Source organism: Peromyscus maniculatus, chromosome 13 (genome assembly GCF_049852395.1).
Source record: "Peromyscus maniculatus bairdii isolate BWxNUB_F1_BW_parent chromosome 13, HU_Pman_BW_mat_3.1, whole genome shotgun sequence".
Lineage (NCBI taxonomy): Eukaryota > Metazoa > Chordata > Mammalia > Rodentia > Cricetidae > Peromyscus > Peromyscus maniculatus.
This window is the reverse complement of record NC_134864.1, coordinates 11,285,018-11,294,436: the sequence shown is the minus strand read 5'-3', so window position 1 is coordinate 11,294,436 and position 9,419 is coordinate 11,285,018. Positions and strand designations below refer to the sequence as shown.

Genomic DNA, 9,419 nt, shown 5'->3' with positions numbered 1-9,419 from the left:
TTTGTCCGGATTAACAAGAGAAAATGGAGTCATAAACACTATGACTTTTTGTTCTTATCATTCTTGAAGATTAGCTGCCTATTAGCTCTATTGTCTATAGCTGTCCAGTAGCGTATTTGGGTAATACTGGGAAACAAAAAGGGGGGGGGGCTTTTCCCTGGCTTTGGAGGGGCGGGGTGGGAGTGGAGGTAGTATCTGCCAGAAGATGGAGGGTCTGGGCCCACGCTGCTTACAAGGAATCTTACTGCACAGTGGCATGGCGAGCTGAGGTGGAGCACTGCCTCCCTCAGGCTGCTGTGGATTTAGTGGCTAACAATTTAAAGTGCTCAGCAAACTGCCCGGAGCAGGGGATGCTGCCGGCAGGGCTCTGTGGAGTGGAAGCCTGGAGCCCTGGTTTCATGGTCACATGACGTCATCACACCCACCACCGCAGTGCGGGGTGTCCTGGTGGGTGAGCGACCATAGGCCCTGTCCGAGATACTCAGTCCTGGGCTGTGGTTGGCCTCATAGTGCAACGGCTGCCAGCCAAGCCCTACTGAAAAAGGAAAACGGAGGAGAGTCCGTGAAGGCTGGTTTGGCCACTGAGGATCCAGAGAAGCGTGTGGGTTGAGGGCCAGGGAATCTAGGCCCGAGTAATAGTGTGTGATGACAGCCATGGAATAGGGGGACAAGGATGGAGGTCTCCACCTGAAGGAAGGAGGTTCGAGTCAGCTCGCCGGCTGTGGCGTCATCCTGGTTAGCACTCCCTGCAACGTTCTGGCTGTCTTCTGATGATCTGGGCCAGACAACAGAAGCGATGCTCAGACCCACCTGTTAACTCCCTGGAGTCCAGATCCCTAACCCGACCCTACATACCTTCTTCAGTGAAAGAAGCGCCCCAACCCCACACCTAGCTGTATTTTTTGTTCCCTAGGACGCGCCTGTGTTGATGTCCCCGGGCCCAGCAGGTGGATGTTTCACAGTTTTTATGATTTCCGTTGAAAGCAGTAAGGGCTTGGTTCCGAGTCTGCAGGCAGGTTCAGCTGGGCGCCACCGAGTCCCTCTCTGGGAGTGAAAGGCAGTGCTGAGCGAGGGGATGCTGCCTCGGATTCCGGGCGCCTGTCCCCCACCCCTCACTGGTGATGTCACAGGCCAGCCCCAGCCCCCTCCCGCTCCAACCCCATCTCTTCTGCCCGTCCCTCTCCCCGCGCGCGACAAACCAGCTGGCGGCTGAGCCTCGGACGCAGCGCGCAGCCAACCAGCGCATCGGGAGGGGTTCGGGGAGGGCCGGGCCGGGGGCACGGAGCTCGTCACGCGGCGCCACCGTCACAGCACCAGCAGCAGCCAGCGAGCAGCATCAGTTCCAGGCTCGGGGACCCTCTCCCGTGCCAGTGCCCATGCGGGGCCGCAGCCAGTGACGCCGGAGAGGTAAGGCTACCGCCTGCCCTGCCTGTCGCCATCCGCGTTCATCATCCCGCACCTGTCCTTGGCATCCGGCACCCGCACTAAATGCATCGGGTGGGGGATTCCGGGCCATCGCCAATGTCCTTGTCGCAGCCCAAAGCGCGGGCTTGGAGCTGCGGCTTCCCTTCCCCCGACCTTCCTCCGCCTCTTTGAAGAACAAAGGGGCGAATTCAGGGGTGTCGGTGCTCCTTGCGAAGCTTTTCAGGGCCCTCAGAAAAGACTCCTTTGCTGCTGAGCGACCCTTGGCCCGTGTGGGCGGAGGTCGCCAGCGAGAGGGACCGGCCGATTTGGTCACAGCCTCCTTTCCCCCTGTATCCCTCCACTGCAGAGGAGCTACCCAGAGGGATGCGACGGATCCGCGGGGGAGGGGAGGCAGAGATGCCGAGCAGGGACCAGGACAAGGCTGCGGGGTGTCGGGACGGGGCGCGGCTGCTGATCCAGGCCCTAGGGAAGGGTGCGCGGGGCAGCGGCTCTGGTCCCCGGTGGGTGGGGGAGGGCCGATGCTGGATACGACAGCAAAACAGGCGGGCGGGGCGGGGGATGCGGCGCCACGGCCAGGCCACCGGCTTAATGCGCACTTCACCGGTGACTGCCCGTCACTCCTATTGCTATATATATGTCCCTCCCTCCAGAGACCCCATTTCCCTTCCAGAAAGACACAGCGCGGGAGGAACCACCCGCAGACACGCCTGGCAGCCACTAAGCCAGCGCCCCAGTAACAGGTGTGGCCCCCGGCTGGAGGGAGGGGGCTGAGGGACGCGTCGTCTGGGCTAGCAGAGATCCCCGGGCGTCTGGCAATGGGTTGACTCTAGGAACGTTGCCTGCGAAGACCCTCGCACTCCCTCATTAAGCCACTCCTCGCCCCAACTGCTTCCTAGGGGAAGGCCACCGCCCTCTGCTCCCCAAGGGGCAGGGACCGCATTCGGGCTGAGAGGGAGAGGGAGGGTCTGCGGTGCGGTGGGGTGCAGGCTGCTGGGGGCCACAGGCGAGGGGCGGGGGAGGGGAGAGAGGGATTGCCAAGTCATGGGGCCTGCTGGGCGCCGGCGCAACGTCGCCCGGGCGCGGACCCGATGCGCGCCCACGTCCCCAGGAATGGGGACTTCCCCACCCCCACCCCCGAAGGCCAGAGGACCCGTCCCCCAGCGGCTAGCCTACCTAAGAGGGGACCGCATTGCTGGGATTAAAGGCCTGCTAGGGCAAGCGGATTGGATCACGAGGCGGCAGAGGGAGGAGGAGGTGCGGAGAGTTCCTGCTGCGCTCAGGGCTGGTGCGAGTCCAATCCCGGGGACCCACAGACTCAGCGCAGGCTCCTGCGGAAGATACGGTCACACCAAGCTGGCCGAAGGCGGCTGCCAGGGCAACGTGCCCAGCGCCTCTGTCTAAGGAGGCAGCGCAGGCTGCAGGGAAGCTGTTGGGGTTCGGGGGGCTGGGGCCGCACCTGCGGCGGCCATTTTGCAGGTGTGGCTGGTCACCTGCCCTAGTCAGGCTGTGGGGAGGGGGTGGGCAGGGCAGGTGTGGAGGAGCAGGGTGAGGGGTGCTGCAGGGTCCAAGGCAGACCTCTGCACAAGCGTGGTCCTCTGCAGGTTCCTTGCTTTTGGTGGGTGGAGTCAGCATTCAAGCCTTCTCAGGCGGAGGGCTGCGGGGAAGCTATGCGTCCTCTGGGTGTGAAGCCTGGGGAGGGCCCTGTTCCCAAGGCAGGGACCCCCTACTAGCGGCTTCCTCCTGCAGTGAGGATGGATCTGAAGGACAGGTTGTCCTTCTTGGTTTGTGGGCCACTGGTCAGAGAAGCCCTGTGTGGGAGCTTGCGATGTGACCGCGGGGGGTGGGGTCCCCCACTGAGACCTGTCAGGCTGGATGCCTCTCTTGCCTGTGCCCCCTGTCCTAACGCCCTACCCAGATGGAGCATGGAACCTGCAGACTGCACTAGCCTCAGACAGGTGGAGGCCTGTGCTCTGCACAAAGCCAGAGCTGATGAGTGGCTGAGTAGGATTCAAGACCAGGCCAGGAGGCAGCGGGCAGGGGGTGTCTCAGGATTCAGGATTCAGCCTGTTCTATGCCTATTTTTTTCTGTCTCTTATGATGATTGTGTGCTCTGCAAATGTAGCAGGGCAACCCTCCTGTGGGCTTTGTACAGGGTTTGGGGGGTGGGCAGCAAAGACAGGTAGCAGGTGAGTCTGACCGGCCCCAGCAAAAGCTCAGAAGGACAAGATTATTCAAGGAGGCACAAAAATTGTACCCTGGCCAAGCCTTGAGACAGAGCTCACCTTTCCAAGAACTGGGAGGGTCTCAGTGGTCACCTGTGGAGAGTGATGGGCCTGGGCCACTGAGCTAACAGATGAACACGTAATATGCCATGTGCAGAGGTCCACTTGTTCCCTAGAGCATGGGCAAAAACCTTAGGCCCAAAGGACAGAGCTTCCCACGGCCCGCCCCAGAAGCAACACCAGAGGCAGTGCAGAGAGCCTCCTCGGCCTCCCTGAGGTGGTAGTGCTGCTTTACCCCTGAGCCCAACCAGGGTCCTGGATCCACACTTGGCCTGACTGACTGCACCTCCCCCACTTGGTGACGCAGACTGGCTGAGCCAGGCCTGCCATGATATAGGAGGGACACTGTGGGGATGGAAGATCCAGTCAAGGTCAGCAGCAAAGGCCCTCCTGACTCCTCTACCTACCAGTACCCACCCAGTCCTTTCAGCTGGCACTTAGTTCCTGAGTTGCCCTCAGCAAAGCCTTTATACCCTATGTTTAATCTAATCCTGGGTGCAGTGTGGGCAGACAGAGACATTCAGATGGTCTGTCTGGAGGTCCCCCTGTGCGCCATCTCCTGCTCAGATTTCAGGACTCACATCCACCTACCTTACTCCCGCCCAGGGACCTGCAGCAGTGGCAGCCCTGGTCCTAGAAGCAGGTGAGGAGTTAGGACCAGGGGCACTAAGCAGCTGAGTCTCCCCTTGCTTGGGTTGGCAGTGTCCTTCCATGCTGGCTCCCATGGACCTCTCACTTCTCGTCATCCTGGTTTGAGCTGGAGATAGGTGGGGAAGGCAGCCGTGGCCCACCTGAGGGTGGCTGGCAGGCGTAGACAGAAGCACGAGTTCTGGCATCGATCTAGGACTTCCTGGGTACCACTAACCTTACGCTGGGACAGACCAGAGGTCAGCTCAAGGGTAGGGGACTGCAGGAGCAGTCAGGGCCATTGAGACCCTAAGGGTTTCATGTTCCCCCCCATTCACCTGTGGGGCTGCAGCCACACACACCAGATACAAACACACCATGGAACAGTCACATGTATACACATCTGCACAGGTCACACTCACGCACACAGACGCACATGTGTAGACACACATGCATTCAGCATCCCAGGGTCCCTGCTTTTTCCCACCGTTTGACTCTTCTCTGGATGGCTGTCTTTCCAGGCCTAGATCTTCCTGAAAGGCATCTTGGGTGCTGCCTCCTTCAGAAGGCTTGCAGACCCCCCCTTCCTTCCTCCCCATGTCTCCTCTCCCCCATAGGCTTGGGGCAGGGAAGAAAGCAGGGGACATTTATATGACATAAACTGCACTGTGCCATTGTGTGCACAGATGACAGTGAGGAGGTGATAGCACGCCCATTACTCAGATGCAGACACTGAGGCTCCTGAAAAGTCATGCTTGACTTTTCCAGGCACCAAACAGTTGCTGCTCTTTTAGTGCTTTCAGTCTACCTCCCACCCCTCCCATCTGTCTTTCCCTTTTCTCTTATACCCCCATTCCTTGCCCCTTCCAGGGGGGCAGCATAGTGCCGCCTCCCATCCTCCAGTAAGACTCAGTGATCACCATCTTTGATCTCCAAAGCTCAGGGTAAGCAGCTGCTACACTATCTACTGGAGCAGTCTTAGGTCTGTGAATTTTTGAGACTGGCTGGGCAGGACATCCTTCCCTTTGGTGGAGCTCTAGGGGTCACAACAGCCCCTGGTTGTCCCTATGGTCCCCTCCCCTTGAGCTGACCTCTGGGGATGATGGTGCCCAGAAGTGTGCTAGAGGGGTGCCAGGACTCCCCACATCCACTCACCTTCAAGTGGGCCTCAGTTGCCTATCCCATTGGTCACCCGTTCCAAGTAAGTCAGTAAGATACAGGGCCAGTGGGCACCATTCCGAGGCTGCGGCCCTGGGGGACGGGTGGGAGGGACTCAGCGGCTTCGTGTGATTGGCCCTCACTTTCTGCCCGCTTCTTGGTCTAGGGTCACTGTGGCTGCAGGTCCCCTCCCCAGCATGGGGCAGAGCTGTAGCAACTGCGGCAGGCGACTGCAGGGCATGGAGGAGCACGGAGAGGCACCGGCCTGGAGTTTTGGTGCTAATGCATTACTTCTGTGCTTTAGCAGGATTTTCTTTCTTTTTTATTTAATACCTATTTTTAAATTTAATTTTATGTGTATGTGTGCTTTGTTTGCATGTATGTCTGTGCGTGCTTGGTACCCTGAGGAAGCCAGAAGAGGGTGTCCTTGAAACTGGAGTTACAGGCGATGGTGAGCCACCACGTGGTGCTGGGAATTGAACCTGGGTCCTCTGGAAGAGCAGCCAGCAGCCCTAACCACTGAGCATCTCTCCAGCCCTGGCAAGACTTTCTCGGTTAAGGTTTTCTTTTCTTAGACCTCAGATATCTTTGCTTTTTAATGGAATGGATTTCTTTTGTCTCTAGGGTCCTGCAGCTCTGCTAGGTCCCTCTTTGCTGCCACCCCACCTCCCTCTGGCTGGATGGTTGCTCTCAGCCTGGGTCACCCCTCTTCGTCAGTCCGTTACAGCTCCTGTCAACCGAGTCTCTGATTCTTGGCCCACCTGGCTGTCTGTTTATGGTTTCCTATCTTGCTTCGCCGGGGTGTATCCTTGTGAGCTGTATTGAAAATGACGCACGAATCTCTGAGTGTGTGAGGGGGCTCTGCTCCATCCTCACCCGATGCTGAGTCATTTCCTCAGAACTTGGGAGGCTGTGGCTTCACAGGCCTGGGCATCCCTGGCTCATGAGTGTGCCTTCTCCTGTGATTCTCTTCCCTCTGGACCCTCCATTTTCCATGAGAATCTACCATGTGAGTTTTTGTTTGTAATGATGCTTGTGGGCCGTTCGGATGGAAGGTTGGGTCTCTTGTTTGTAGGTTTATGGTCTTCCTACCTTTCCCCGCCCCTTTCTTCCTCTAATTTCCTCAAATGCTGCTTTTCTCCCTCATGTTTGTCTCCTTGTCTTTTCTGTTTTGTGGACACCTCTTAGTTTTCATTTTCCAGTTCTTGGTTGGTCTGACATTCTGTATGCTGCCTCTAACCGTTGCCTTCTTTAATGGCCTCCATCTCAGAGCGTCCTGCTCCTGTGGCCGAAGGTGGCTCTTTCTAGAGCACCCCGGTCTGTAAGCGGAGGTTTTGTTTGCTTGCTCTGTGTGTGGCTTCCCTTTCCCAGGGAGCCCCGTTTCCTGCTGCTTTACTTAAGCTCCCCACTTTGCGCATTTGTGGTACTCATAGATGCTGGGGTCCTCGTTGGCATCCTTGTTGGTACAGATAGGACTTGGGGGGCCCAGCATCAGAGGAGTGCTTGTGATGCATCTTCTCCCTCTGAGTGGGGCTCTAACATGGACCCTTTGCAGGCTCAAGCCCAGGTGATGGGGTGCCTGTTGCCAAGTTCCCCACCCAGCACCAGAGTTTTGGTCTCAGCCTCTGCCCTGAAGGCTGTCGAGGGAAAAAAAAAAAGCATTCTGCTGCCTGCTGCCATACTGATGGTCCCAGTAATGCCATCTATCACGAGGTGGATGGTGGCAGTGGCGCCGTTTCCTGGTTAGCCCTATGCCTTGCACCTGCCTTCCTCCAGATTCTTTGGGTGCCCAAACATAGCCCTGGGAAGAGTCCCACGCAAGCACCTTCCTCTCCTCCCTGCACCCCTGCAGGCCATCCAAGCCCTTTATTCCCACCACTGGGCTGACTCTACTGTGTTCCTTCTCTCGTGCTATGAGGTCTCAGTGTGACTGGCAGGCATGATTGTTAGTTCGTTGAGGGCCGGGCTCCTCTCTCTTTGGGGGTCTTGGGTGTGAACTGGCTTTGACTCTGTGCATCCATTGTGATAAGAAGGGAACCCATTTCATATGTTTTCCCTCTCGTACTCAGGATGAGGAACTTGTTGATGCCATGTTCTTCAATGTCCTTGGCATGTTTGTGTGTCCACAGATCAGCCCATTGACCTATCTTAAAGGTAGATAGATTCCCTAGGTAAAGGTTGCTGCTAGGTCGCAGAGGCTCACCCTTCCCTGGTGGTTAAGAACACCTGCTGCTCATGCCCACCCCACATACTTGTCTGCCTTCTGCATGTGTCTTGATCCAAGTTCTGTAGCTATCATGAAATATCTGTGACCATGTAACTCACAAAATATAGGGCCTTATTTGACCCATAGTCAAAGAGCATGGTGCTTGCCTTTGCTTAACTTTGGTGAAAGACTTATTCTGCATCTAACAGCCAAAACTATCCCCCTCAAGACAGAACAAGTGTGCCAGAGCGCTTGATTTTGTATTAAAGTTGATCCTGTGATGAGCCGTTAAACCACGAATGCCTGAATGGTCCATTTCTTCATCCTGGAGCTGTTGTTAACATGTGGCTCTGGGGATTCGGTTAGATCCACGACTGTGTTCTCAGCCATTGCATCATGGTTGTCTCCTACCCACTGTCCACAGGGATCTGGCAATTCCTTGCTCTCCCTGTGCACAGTCCCGCCCCGTGTTGACGGAGCAGCCTGAAATGTACAGATGCACCCCGGTCCATACCACTCTCAGACACTGGTAGCAATGCTTCTGATGCCCCAGTGTGGGCCCCGTTCCCTGGCTCAGGACCCCCCAAGACAGCTCAGTTTCCTTTGGACTTCGCCGTGACAATGCTCCCCGTTAGCCTCCCCTTCCATTGTGCACAATGACCTATTCTCTTTGCCTCCGAGAGAATTCACCCTCCCCCACCCCCTGGAGTATGGCGTGATGACGATGCTACCCCAACTATCTTTTTGTTTAATTAAACATTTTAAATTTTTTGTGTATATGTATGTGTATGTGCACACACATGCAGGTGTTTGTGACCGTGTTTGCACATGCAGAGAGGATGCTGAGACCAGGGGAGAACTTCGAGTGTTCTGTTCTGCTATTCTCCATCTTACTCTTTTTGAGACAAGGGTTTCTCACTGACTCTAGCTCACCATTTGTTCAGCTAGGCCGGTTGGCCAGCAAGCCCCAGGGATGCTTTTGTCTCTGTAACCTGCCTCCTCAACCCTTGTTTGGGTTACAGGTGTGCCTGGCTGCTTCCATAGATGTTGGAAAGGTGGACTCAAGTTCTTATGCTTGGTTAGCAAGCACTGTTACCCACTGAGACATCTCCCTGGCTGTGGCTACACACCACATGCAAAGACTGTACTTCATAGGTCTGTTTCTGATCCTTTCTGTTTACGTGGTGGGTTCCTATCCCTCTCTATACCACATGTCTGTCTGTCTCCATCTGTCTGTCTGTCTATCTATCTATCTATCTATCTATCTATCTATCTATCTATCTATCTATCTATCTATCTATCTATCTATGATTACACATAGCTCAGACTGGTCTTGAACTTGCTATGAGTAGAAGATGAACTCCTGATCCTCCAGTCTCTACCTCTCAAATGCTGGCATTACAGAGGGGGGCCCACCACAGCCAGCTTTGTACTCAGTCCCAGCACTGCATTGTACCTCCTGATCTGCAGGGGACACATTGCAAGACTCCATGTGTATGCCTGAAACTATGGTAGGGTATGGCTCCATACAGACTGTTTTTTCCTACATATGTATCTGATAAAGATTTGTTTATGCAGTGGGCACAGTAACAGGTTAACAGTGGTTCATAATAAAATGGAGCTGTTATAACAATAAACCTTAACAAAATTTGCAACTTAGAAACTGCTTAGTTTTGCAAATTTCCATTTAATATTTTTAGGTCATAGTTGACACCGGGTAA

At 55.7% G+C, this 9,419-nt stretch overlaps 1 protein-coding gene across 16 annotated transcripts in view; it reads left to right on the top strand.

Moving 5' to 3' along the window:
* Window positions 1–1,282: 1,282 nt before the first annotated feature.
* Window positions 1,283–9,419, top strand: part of Kif1a (kinesin family member 1A) — an 89,042-nt gene continuing 80,905 nt past the window's right edge. For 15 of the 16 annotated variants that reach the window (XM_076549660.1, XM_076549659.1, XM_076549658.1 and 12 more), the window contains exon 1: window positions 1,283–1,407. The gene's annotated coding sequence lies outside the window, so the exon portion shown is untranslated. Of the gene's footprint in view, window positions 1,408–2,100; window positions 2,166–9,419 lie in introns of those variants that run through there. The other variant, XM_076549646.1, reaches the window with a different exon arrangement.